The following is a 13,756-nucleotide window of genomic DNA, read 5'->3' as shown; positions in this document are numbered from 1 at the left end:
TCTCGCTGTATCTCGTTTTCGGTTTTCTTGGGGTAGCGTGGCATTAGTCTGACCCCTTACTGTAACCGCACATTTTGGGGGTTTGACACGGAATTTCCTACGGGAAATTGGGAGGGTTAGACCCAATTTTCTTTTTTTGCACGGAGGTGTCCCTTATTTTAACCTCTGGGAGTTAGCAAACAACAGAAGATAATGTTTTACAATGTTTTACAAAATAGTAAAAAAGGCAAATACATTTAGCGATAAAGGGTTTAGCACTGGCGAAAATAGGGCCCTGTGTGCAATGTCTTGCTGAGACCTACTACATGTGCTGTCATCTTTTGATCGTCCAAAAACCACAAGTCAGCACACAGTGAAACACTCAGTGAAAACAGTGTGAAACCCAGTGAACACACAGTGAAACACAGAGTGAACCACAGAGTGAACTACACAGTGACCCACACAGTGACCACACAGTGACACACACAGTGAACAGCTACTGTCAGAACTTTATTGCAAACATAGAAATAACAATGGACACACCTTCTTAAAACAAAACTGGACAGACTAGTGCATATATGTGACACATCACATTATAGCATTTATGTCAGTTTACATACCGATTTAAGCTCTGATGTTTAAGTGGTATTGGCGGATTGCTACTGTGGCTTTACCATTTAGATTACGATTTTTCTGCATGAATGCTCATGTGTGTTTTTAGATTATTCTTCTGTGCAAAGCCTTTGCCACAAACTGTACATGTAAAGGGTTTTTCCCCTGTGTGTATCCTCATGTGTGTTTGTAGATGACTCATCCGAGGAAAGCCTTTGCCACAAACTGTACATGTAAAGGTCCATTCTCCTGTATGAGTCATCATGTGTGTTTTTAGATTACTCGTGCTAACATGGCCTTTGCCACAAACTGTACAAGTAAAGGGTTTTTCCCCTGTATGAGTAGCCATGTGTCTTTTTAGATTACGCTGTGTAACATGGCCTTTGCCACAAACTGTACAAGTAAAGGGTTTTTCCCCTGAATGAGTCAACATGTGTGATTTTAGATTACTCCCGTTAGCATGGCCTTTGCCACAAACTGTACAAGTAAAGGGTGTTTCCCCTGAATGAGTCAACATGTGTGATTTTAGGATACTCCTGTAAATACAGCCTTTGCCACACACTGTACAAGTAAAGGGTTTTCCCCCTGCATGAGTCATCATGTGCTTCTTCAAATGTATCTTATTACTAAACATTTTGCCACAATCTGTACATTTCTTCCCTGTGTCTCTCATCATGGAGTAAGTTTGTTTAGATGATTTCACATCCTTGGACAACTTGTTTCCGTCTCCTTTAAAGGTTTGTGTCACATGTGACTTAAGTGTTTTTAAAGCTGACTGATTGACCACCGTGGTCTCCTCCTCCCACTCATCACTGTCTTCAGTAATGTCAGATTCAGAATGGTGTGAAGAGAGAAGCTGGTCATTACATGTTGGCTGTGATGTTACACAGTCCTCTACATCAGCTTGTGTTTTCATGTGTTCAGTCAAGGTGCTGGCTACAGGCTCTGTGTCTCTGTTTACATCGTCACCTTCACTTTTCACTGCTAGTAATGTCAACGCTGACACATCAGCCTCCTCTGGTCTTTGAAGTAGCTCCTCCTGTTCCTCTTTAATGTGTGGAGGTTCTGGTTCCTCCTGGACCAGACTGGGGCTCATCTCCTGCTGTTCAGGTGAAACCTCTTCATACACAGGGAGGTGCAGGAAGTCTAGGCAAAAGATACAATGAGAAAAACAATTAAAGTTTTAACTTCTACCTTTGATTGTCCCATTAATCAGACAACTGTACACACATACAAGGATGCACCTGCATGCACACGCACAAACAACAATTGTGTGCAAACATAGTGGAAATAGACCCTCTGCCAGCTCACAGTGTTTTGCTGTGAGCTTGTATATCTGCTATTTTCACTATGTATGATTTTTTGGAAACTTTATATTATAACTTCAATAACATGCCCAAAACAGAGATCGATTATTCATACTGTAGTTTGTCTAATAAGATCTGTTATTAACACTTATTACTCTGGGGTGGGCGTGTCTCAGAAGGTATAGTGGCTTCTTGGAAATCAGAAGTGTGTGTGCCCGCCCTCAGGGCGTCTCACTGGTTATGTATGTAGTAGGGTCCGGACTTTAACGAGTTAATTGAGATCAATTAACTACAGAAGAATTAACGTCTTAAAATAAATAACGCGTTCAATCGCACCTTTTTTTCCACCGCGGAACGTTTCTCACTGGGCGCGTTTCTAGTACTGAATTGGCTGCGGCACTCCTACTCTACACTCTGCTCCATTTAGAATGAGGCGAGCACCAGCAGCAGTTCACTCTACACTACAGGCTACAGCTCCGTTGGGACATTTAGATTTAAAAGCTATCGGATGGACGCGTGGATAGCAGCATGGTTGTGTGCAATGTCAGAGGGAAAGGATACATATATGACCGTTAGCTTCCATGCTAGCTGCTTCAGCCTCATGTCTCACATGACACCGGAGATGCACTTAGTGGCTGATTTGGCAAAATCACACCACAGCACAAAACTGTCAAGCTGTCCTCGATGCGAAACATACTGAAGCAGCAAGCGTGGGAATTCCATGGTCAGACAATAGTGTGCCCCAACCTCACGTGAAATGTTTCCCCCCTAATAAAGTTGTTTTTATTTGTTTTCTCATGCCCTGCCATGTAAAGCACATTCGAGTATTCATATAGGCTACACACTGAAGACACTTAATACAGGCACTTGCTGCACTTGTTTATCTGTTGGGATAAAAAAAGTTGTATTGCTTAAAAGGGGAATACCACTAATTTTCAACATTTTTCTATGGAGTTGTGTGGAAAACTGGAAATAATAAAAAAAAGTCCCCCCATTCTGTGTTGCCTAGAACTGGAGGTCTGAAAAAGCAGTAACATTATGAAGTACATTGTTGTGATGTCACTGAGATGTACTTCATACATTATATTAGATTTTTTTTCAGACCTCCAGTTCTATGCAACACAGAATGGGGGGGGCTTTCTTATTATACCCACACAACTCTAAGGTATATTAATGACAGTAAAATGTTGAAAATGAGTGGAATCCCGTAGTCACTATTCATTGATTCACTGGGATAACAAAACACATTTGAAAAAAAAAAGGTTTCTCACTGTTCTCGAGTTTAATATTGATATATTATTATTAAAATGAGATTAATCAAGATTAATTCATTAATTACTGTCTGGTGCTGGGACTCTGGTGCAAGGCACAGGTCCTCGCTCTACTCCTGGTGAGAGCAGGAGTGGACCTGGTGAGACGTAGGAGGGGCCCGGACAGGAGAGAACCCACAGAGCCTAGTCCCTCCATGTGCCAGAAGTGTACCTCCCAGCCCTGGCAGAGTAGTTCTGGAGTAGCTCCAACGGATTGTGTGTCACTGAGGATACGTCCCAGGTGCATCCATGCAATGTTTTTTAGTTATAGTTCTTCTATTTATAGTGACTCATAGGAATAGACTATGTGACAACCAGGTATAGTCTGGTGACCACCGGAGAGACGGGTGACAGCCGGAATGTAGACGGCACCCGGGTGAGCAGTATGGGTTAGCGCCCCAGCCTGTGTCCTCCGTGAGGAGGAAGCCCAACAACCCTCGGTGAGGCCTTTGGGAGGGCCATGCAAGCAGCAAGCGGAACCGCAACACCATGACCCTGCGGAACCATTGCCCACCACTCCTGAATGAACTGTCTGGTGCTGGGACTCTGGTGCAACACACAGGTCCTCGCTCTACTCCTGGTGAGAGCAGAAGTGGACCTGGTGAGACGTAGGAGGGGCCCGGACAGGAGACAACCCACAGAGCCTGGTCCCTCCATGTACCTCCCAGCCCTGGCAGAGTAGTTCTGGAGTAGCTCCAACGGATTATGTGACCCTGGTTTTTCCCTAGTGGGACTGATCGAGGGTAGCTACTGGGACGTAAGTCGGGACTGGGTCGCCTTAGTGAGGGGTATGATGTTGAGAGACCCGAAACCCCGTTGACCTCAGGATGCATCACTGAGGATACGTCCCAGGTGCACTCATGCAATGTTTTTGCAGGGTAGTAGAGACCCTGCACAGGTAATTAATAATACCTGTGCCAAAATGCAGTCCAGGAGGGGACATTCCTTTTCAGGGCAAATTAATATAAAGTGTCCCTTTCACTTGATAGTGTCTAAAAAAATAAGTCTATAGCCTATCTCACGGTCTATACAATACATAAACTACAAGCTGGAAGTTCAATGATTACACAGAACTTTGAACTATTTAAAAATGTTATGATTTGATCAATTTATGGCTTAATGAAATGAAGAGTGTTTACGCTTTTAGCATTCTGTGCATACATCCGAAGTTTGCTTTTCGCTTGCGTCTAAATAAGTCTATATCTCCTTATAAGCCACGTCACAACGCACAAAAGACCTCGCTGTATCTCGTTTTCTATGCATTTCAGTTTTCTTGGGGTAGTGTGGCATTAGTCTAGCCTGGTTAATAAACCAGACCGAATCAGCCGTTGGCAAAAAAGATTTGCCTGCCGGCGGATTACGGTCTGGAGAGGCTCAATTGTACGCCCATTTCCTACACCAGAGAAATGGGGTGGCCAATCGGGACACGGTATGCAATATGGGCGGGCTTTGGTACAGTGACTTTCAATGCTTGAGACCTTTGACTGACAGTAGCTCTGACCAATTGCGTCAAAGAGAAAATGTTTCAACCCGCAGCCCTGGAAATGAAATCCAAGCTGAGCCTCCCCAGACTAATATCCCGCGGTCCGTGCGATATTAGTCTGGTTTATTAACCAGGCTAGCATTAGTCTGACCGCTCATTAGTCACCTTACTGACACCTAACTGTAACTGCACGTTGTGGGGGTTTGACACAATATTTCGACACGAAATAGGGACGGTTTGACCCAATTTTTTTGACCCTTATTCTAAACTCTGGGAGTTGGCAAACAACAGAAGAGAATTAAAGAAAGAAACAAGAAAGAGACAAGAGCATGAAACTTACTGGTGTCCAGGTGGTCTTCAGGTTCCAGTTTAACAGAAACAGTCCCGGATGGTTGTGGACAACTCATATTCACCTGCAGGCTGGTCTCCACACACTGGTCTGGAATGAAGGAATTGAATAAGGACGTTGATGTATGACGAATAGAATAAGGACGTTGATGTATGACATCCTATGACATGTCTTATAAATGTACATTGTGCATATCTAGCATTTAAATAAGATAGATTTTGAATTAGGGACGTTAATAGTTAATCATTGTTAAGCAATTAGTCCTATTAAACTAACCTTAATAAATCTTAAGGTCTGCAGTTGTATCATTGAATGGGTTTCTATGAATCCTGTCTGTGTGTAGCCAAAGAACGCATATGTATAAAGATGTCACTGCCTGGCCTTGTATCATCAATGGAATATAATATGCCTTTTGTATTATTTCTGTATATCATCAAAATGTTATTTTTTATGTTAGACATTGAGGGAAATTAAGACTCAGATTTTTTTTACAAAAACACTGCTTATAAACTAACCGGTTAATCGATTGACACGGTTATCAAAACGTATCAATTATCAATTAAAGGGAAACTTTTAGAATATTTAGAACACTTCCCTGGGGGTATTTATGTGTGTAATATGTGGTTTTAGATATTTTAGATTTTAGCAGTGAGCACAGTGTCCATGATGTCATGGACACTGGGCTCACTTAATTCCTGGACTACATATTGTCTCAGTAAGATAGCCCTCCCGCTATCCACAAGGAGGAGCAGTGCACCAAAGCATTATGGGAATTGTAGCTGGAGTCTGGAGATTGTAGCTGGAGATTGGAAGTGCTTGTCGAAGTCACTGAATGGCCCTGCGTACTATCCGTTTTGAATTTGCACATAATGCAGGAGGCAGCAGCACAACCCACTAATATAAAAACGAGTCCTTCCAAACTCCAACAAAAATCACACATGTGTGAACTGAGTGGTGCAATCCCCCCCCCCCTCTCTCTCTCTCTCATTAGAGACACAGCACTACCCCTCTCCCTGTTTCTGGCGCCCCCTACTGGTATAAATAAGTAACATACTCGTGCTCATAGACACACACAGGTACACAGGTACATGGACATTGCTGGTTGTAGGAGTGGTTGCACCACTCAAAAATATCACAGCACGGAATTTCTTGACAGAAAGTAGCTCATATCATGTCTATGGTGGATTTTTATGAAATAAACGCTCTGCAGTTTGAAAGAGGACAATTCAAGCTTTCCCTACAGCTGCAATGTTGTTGAGTTTAACGTTGTTTAATACAAGCAGATGGGACATGCAATTTGGATTAATGGGATGTCAAAGGATGGTATTGCAACTCATCCCATTTTTTTTAAATCTAGTGTTACTGTGTTGCATATTGCAGCTAGGGTAGGTACTGCGTTTCTCTCTAGGACGCAAACTAGTTATGCGTAGGTACTTAGGGGCTCCATCTTGCACCACCCTTATCCCTTAACTTTTGCCTCTTTTTTTTACTATTTTGAAAATAAATTTAAAATAGTTCAACTAGCCGATCTACATCTACAGGTACACAGCTATTTGAACTATTAAGAAATGTTTTTTTTAAATAGTAAAAAATGGCATATAAGTTTAGGGTTAAGGGTTGGCGCAAGATATGGCCCTAGGTACCTAAGACACTCGTATATATAAAAATCACACTTATGTGAAGTGGCCCCTCACTTCACACGAGTGTGATTTTTATATAACATCATACATCATCACATTCCGGCCAATCAAATCAACGCTATATAGGGTACACAGACACAGCAAGCTGGGGAATACAAAACTGCTCGCCCCAAACGGTGAAGAACAGTCGCCACGACCGAGAACAATGGCTGCCCCCAAAGCCCGGCGAAGTCGCCCCCCAAAAGACCAGAAAAGTCGCCCCCAAAAGTCTGGACAAGTCACCCCCAAAAGTCTGGACAAGTCGCCCCGTAAAACCGTTGTATTTTCAAGGTCGATTTTTCCCTGTGATTTTAAACTGAGAGAGAGAGAGAGATTTTTACCTGTACTATATTTTTCCCTGTACTGAGATTGAGATTGAGTGGTGCTTACGGAGCTATGTGTGTGGCTGGCTGCCTGGGTGCCTGGCTGGGTATGAGCATGAAAATACCATGATTGTTTTTCACCATGTGTGCGCAACCTAACAAACACACACACACACACACACACACACACACACACACACATTAACTATATATATATATGATGATTTCGGGTGTGCCTGTACAGTACAGTGACAGTACAGTAGAGGGACCCCCACACGGCAACTGTCATTTCTCAACCGTTTCGGACATGGAGTGGCTCGCCGGAATCGGCCCGACCCCCTGGGCGCGTTTCTTGCATTCGCGATTCCGATAGGAGCAGCAACAAACTGGACTTTTTGTGCGGGGTCTGATGTGTATGAATGTGGACTTGTTGTCCGGGGTCTGTTGTGTAGGAATGTGGCTGGCTATTGTATTATCTTGAGGTGATAATGGCTGGCCATGAGCCATAGTTTAGAGCCAATTGACTTAACAATAGGCTGCCAGTGAATACTAATGAAGTGACATTTCAATTTAAAGTGGTAGTTACAGGAAATCAGTACAAAGTAGTAGGGCTGACCTTCGATCACGATTTTGATCGACGCTTCTAAATAAATTTGTTTCGATCGTCGACGCTTCGAAACCCAACGGGGGGGGGGGGGGGGGGGGGGGGGTGCGATGCAAGGTGTGATGTGCGATGTGAGGCGAGCAGTGACTGACTCACTATGAATTTGGCGTAAACAATGATTTAGCAGAGAGAAACGCATGCTTGGATTGGTCTCATTTATTTTAAACGATAAGCAACAACTGTTTCTTTGCCTTATTGTAGCAGCGTTCATGAAAGTTTGGCTACCATTCAAAACAACACACGCTGTCAAGTGTAAACGAAGTAACAAACAGGTTTTTTTCTTCTCCTCTTGCCGTAACATTAACTGAAATAAAGCGTCATTTAATCGAGGCTTTAGGACAGCAGCGAGACGAGTGCTTGGTGCGAGGCGCACGCATGGCTCGCAATCATAGCTGCCTGGGAGAAATGCGAGGCCCTGTGCTTTAATAATTACTTTGTTAATATCCAAAAATGATCACATTTCTATCTATAAGGACAAACCTTATTAGAAAAAATATTAATAGCATATGAAAGCCTTTTGAAATGTGTATAGGTAACTGAATTGCAGGTGCTGCCTAATAAGTATAATTATTAGGCAAATATATATCAGGTCAGATCAATTAGCAGAGCGGAGCAGCTTCTCACTCTGCAGCACAATGACCATGCAGCTCTTTACTTATACTTTAATAATATTAATATGACATAGTGTTGGATCTCCATTCTCCAGACAAACAAACCTTGGATTATATTTATTGGATTTAATGATTCTTTCTTCAAACCATGGCACGAGCCACGAGGTAAGAAACTATATAATTATTCACTGTTCGCACAGCACCCATGCAGGCAGGTGTTCTTAATCCCATTCCCATCAAAGTAGCCTCACACTAACTTTGTGATCAACCTTCTTAATGTGCATATATTTGTAAAAAGGAACACTGTATTAACTAAGACATGGCAGTATAATATTTGTGCAAAATGGAAATAAGTAATTAAATACCGGTAGTTGAGAGAGAGAGAGACGCTTTGAGAGAGAGGGAGAGAAACAATTGCTATTGCTTAGAGAGAGAGAGAGAGACGTAAAAGCCGTCTCGTAGGCGCGTTCGCACGTCCAAAAAAGCGGCTCTGTCTCTGAGAGTGCAATATTATAGTTAGTTACCGTACTTATATTAGTGCAGAAAAGAGACAATAAATCCCGCTTTGGAGAAGATGCGCTCCGAAGGGGTTGTAGTGGCAGGGAATCAGGGACGGATAGAATCCTCTTCGCTATATAGGTGCCAACTTTGCATAACGTGGCACATTATTCACAGTGGTCGTAGACTTCTTTGCATATTTTAAAATGCAACCATGTCACTTTTGACATATTTTTCCTGCGTGGACCGCTGGACGGCATGACTGTAGCTGCTTGACTTCCTTGTTTAACACGTGAGGACGGAGGAGGCTCTGCGAGGCGCGAGCATGGCTCGCGGACCAAAATGGCACGATTCCCGTGCGTATCGATTGAACGTCGATTAATCAATTTTTTGGGTCAGCCCTACAAAGTAGTACATCGCGCACACGCACGCAGCCACGCACACACACACACACACACACACACACACACACACACACACACACACACGCAATGACATATAAGAGTAGCCTATGTTATAAAAGTATAAAAACATGTAGGCCTATAATAGTATACATTTGCATAATTAGCTAATTATTCCCCAAAACAAGAAATTACTATAAAAAAGGGTGATCTAAGAGTCCAAGTCTATGTTTGTGATGTTTAGAAATTCACCTGTTACCATAGTGCAATCATGCCACCTTTTTAATATGCATAATTTGCATAAGTCGTGAAAGAAATTAGGTCAAAATAAGGACATTTAGACATTTTCTACATTTTTCACAATTTAGTCAAGGATTATCTTAGTCTCTCTTAGACTCTGAGTCTATACATGTCCTGAAATTCATATATTGCCATGACTAAATTATTCAACCTTTTGTCATTTAGCATATTTGCAAAAATTATGAAATAATTAGGCTGAAACCCATAAATAGCTATTATATGTTTTGCTTTACCTTTATTGAGAAGGATCTAAGGTCCAAGTCTGTTTTGATGTCCATAAAATAATGTCTTGTCATACTTAAGTTATGTAACCTTGATTACTTTAATCCTGGGGCAAGCCTTGAAGGAATCAAGCATGTCTGGTCTGGCTACTTTCAAGTCTTCATGTGCACAACTGAAGCTGAGGATGTCCAGTGGTCGTGGACACCATGTCAACAGATGACCTGTCACCCTCTTGGGGTTCCTAGCAAGATGTCCCTGAGGGCTTAGCAGTCACTACTTATTGAAATGACCAGTTGCCCTCTGAAAGATCTGAGGAAACAGCAGTCCTACCTCCACCACACCCGAATATCCCTATCTGGTCAGCATATAACTCAATCCGTGCATCTGAGAAGCCTTTGACAGAGGTCTTCGTGCTTTGCATTTGAGATGAGATTCAATGTATTGTATATGTACAGTACAGCACAGCGAAAAGTATTTTCACATCTCACCAAAAACACTTTGCGCTGTGCTGTACTGTACTTGTACTGTGATTTGATTGCAGCTCTACCTTATGAATGGCAAACACTGATAACAGTCTTGAAGCAGACAACGGATGTACTGCATGATCACTGGAATACCGATAAGCTTGGACCCAACACCATAGATAGAAGATAGTTGGCTTGATGGAGCCTGGACATAGGCACATATAGTATACAGCACAAAGTATACAGTATATGGCCCTACCACAACAAGGCATAGGCCCTTTCTGAAACCAGTCCCTTGACTTGAAGTGCTCTCGGGAGGTTCCCTCGTCAGGAAGTGCCCCTCCAGCTGAATCAAGTTCCCTTGATTAGGGTGCTGGGTATAAAAATAACAGTTTGGAAATACACTCGCCCTCCTTGTGAAGAAACAGGAAACAGACACCATTCGTTGCCATGGTTACCATCAATCAATTGTGTTACCTGTTATTTTGTTTGTACAGTTACATTTCATTGCATCGTGTATGTTTGTGTGACATGTGGATTTCATTAATATGTAAAAAGGAAATACAGCATGACTGTCAAAAATGACATGTCATATACATCCATGGCGTTTATAAATCATCATGTTAAAAGTTGTTTTGTTTGTGTGGTTTCATTTATAGTTTTTCACAGTGGGGTAAATAAAGAGCCCTTGTGAACATCAGTTGCAGCGTTGTCTATTCTGCATCAGAGGAAGATTGTTTAGGAGGAGTTTATAATTTATTTGTGGTAGTATACTTCCATTTGTAGGTTGCGGTTTCCATGCGGACAGAGAGCAGGGCTGCACAAGGCAATCGAGTCTAGATCGGCACAGACTCGCTCTTGAGGGCTTCATAAGCCACTTCCACTCAAGGCTGCTTGGTTTCGGACGACACTTAATATGGCGCAGCCTCGCGTGAACGCGCACATCGAGGGCAAGTCAAGAATAGTGCTGTAGAAGAACACATGAAAACAGTCCTATTTCCCAACCAGAACGGTCCATGTGCAGAGTCAGAACAGCTGGTTGAGACTTGAGGGCATGAGCAGCAGGCCATGCTACTACAATAAAATCCTGGAGGAAGATCCTGAAATTGGGGAACTTTACCTGTCTTTTCTCAACGTGCTATGAAACTATGTCACCTAGCTCTGATTCCCCTCTAAAAGACAATAATTAATCAATTACATTTCATGTTCAATACGAATCAGATACCTGTGCCATTGGGTGAATAATGCACTTCACATCACAAAGGTCACTGTAGGCCTTGTGGACATTATACGGAGGAGAGAGGTCATACTCAAAATGCTGTCCAACCAGAAGAGGACTATATGACTTTAGTTATGTTGATCAGCAACCAGAATGCTACCACTGAATGTTTTCGCCTGCCAACAAAAGCCAAAGATTATAGTGGAATGTGGTGTTTTGTTTCTCCTCGTGACATCACACCATCATATATGGCCGTCAGTCCCTCACGCCTCGTGACACATCACACCACCATATATGGCCATCAGTCCGTCACACCTTGTGACACGATCCATATATGGCCGTCTCCATATATGAAGATCACAACACTGCCCTCATCAAACCCTGGATAGCCATACATGGAGAAGACTGGATCATCACCTAGATCATCACCCGCCCATTATTTCTCCACATATGGAGCTGACCTGTTCTGTCATTCCATATGTTGATCTGACCTCATCAAACCCTGTACATTCAAGATACGCTACATATATGGCCAGACCTCACCAAACCCTGTACACTCAAAACACGCTCCATATATGGCCAGTACAGAATTGATTCCATATGACGCCCTCCCCCAGCAATAGTCATTTGGGCTCCTAACTGATATGGATGACATCTCTTATTTGTATAGGTATGCTGATTTTAGACTGGATGCGGGGGATGGGGGGGCACCAGCACAAATGGCTGTGCTGGAACTTATGGCCTGCAAGTGTGTACGGACCTGCAAGCTTTCAGATTGCTCCTGCCTTGCCAACAAATGAAAGTGCACAGAAATGTGCAAGCTACAAACCTGAAGTGAAACTGATTGATTATGTGATGATAATGATGAATATGATGAATACGGAATAATTGATATTGATATGGCAGTGATGATTATGATGATGTTCATTGGTTAAAGTGAGTGAAAGACAGATAATTATTTTTTCCCTCTGCATGACATGTTTTATTCAAAAAACAGTTAGGCAATTTTTCATTCTGTGAATCTATAGTTGGTGTCTTTGAAGGCTCATAACTGCAACTAAAGCTATCATGTTGAAATATTATCTAGGGATAGGCCTATAGACCTTTTAAAAAATTGATTGTCCCTCACTAGTGAAAATCCTGTTCAGAGCCCATGGACTAGGCTATTTGGAGCGACCAGTCTTCACTTTTCGAAATTCCGGGGCGACCGTTCTTCACCTTTTGCGGGGGCGAGTTGGAAAAGGGGTGAGCGTAACTGTTACCAAGCTGGGCATTGGGGCTGGCACCCCTCAAAAATAACCCTAAGGTTGGAGCTAAAGGTCGAATGTAAAATATTGATAATTTAAGCTTGCCTTCTTTGGGGCGAGATATCCACGCTTTGGGGGCGAGCTATCCACGGCTTTGGAGCGAACAGTCTTCACTTTTCCAACTCGCGGGGGCGAGTTGGAAAAGGGGCGAGCGTACCCGTAACCAAGCTGCAGGGCTGGCGCCAATCGAAAAATGACCTAGGTTGGAGCTAAAGGTCGAATGTAAATTATTGACCATTTAAGTTTGCCTTAGCTAAAGTAGCAGCTGCCTCAAACGTGTGTACAAAATTAGCTCTGGTCCATAGCTCTAATGCAGGGCAGAATCATAGAAGATAGAAGGCTATGGACCAGAGCTAGTAAAACATTTGGTGGAAATGCAACTTAAATAACAAACCTGCTCCGTGTAGTTTGACGTGTGGCTGTAAAATCACATCCAGCAGTTTGTCTTCTCTCTCCATCAGAGTTTCTAGTATCTCTATCTCTCTCTGAAAGAGGCTGCACATGAACTGTTCCACCGAACTGAGGCGCTCGTTGACAACACACGATATGTCCTCTCTCACCAACGCCATGTGTTCATTTATCGACAACCGTAGAGACTCTATTTGAAACATCTTCACTCGTTTTTGAGACATTTTTCACCACGCTCTTTGTTGAGCTGCCCACTGCGTGATAACAAATTGCAACGGCACTGTCTAGTGAGCAAATCTAGTGAGCAAATTTAAGACTTCGGTGGACGATCTCTTCAAAATAAGAGTATCCTCTAGAGTATTGAAGTACTGAAAAAAGTTTCATTTGCACATTAAAACTACAAATTAAGCATTTAAATGATGCTATAAAACACACATTATGTTTCTGTTTAAAAATAAGTAATTCAACAATTATAATAATAATAAAGTTATCTAAATGGATAAATGCTATTCACTGGAGTGCATGGACTTTATAAAGTGGACACTGGACAAAAGACGGCTCCACGAGGCAACTATTGGGACATACCCACGTGTTCAGGGAGATGTCCTCTATCACACCCC

General features: G+C 42.6%; 1 protein-coding gene across 1 annotated transcript in view; it reads right to left on the bottom strand.

Moving 5' to 3' along the window:
- LOC308318222 (alpha-actinin-2-like) overlaps positions 1-13,366 on the bottom strand; it is a 66,172-nt gene extending 52,806 nt beyond the window's left edge. The window contains exon 1 of the mRNA XM_080767681.1: positions 13,123-13,366. The gene's annotated coding sequence lies outside the window, so the exon portion shown is untranslated. The remainder of the gene's footprint in view (positions 1-13,122) is intronic.
- Positions 13,367-13,756: the final 390 nt, after the last annotated feature.

This window comes from Protomyctophum bolini (assembly GCF_963924005.1).
Source record: "Protomyctophum bolini genome assembly, chromosome: 7".
Classification (NCBI taxonomy): Eukaryota; Metazoa; Chordata; class Actinopteri; order Myctophiformes; family Myctophidae; genus Protomyctophum; species Protomyctophum bolini.
The sequence above is the reverse complement of the archived record's forward strand: the minus strand, read 5'-3'. Positions and strand labels throughout refer to the sequence as shown.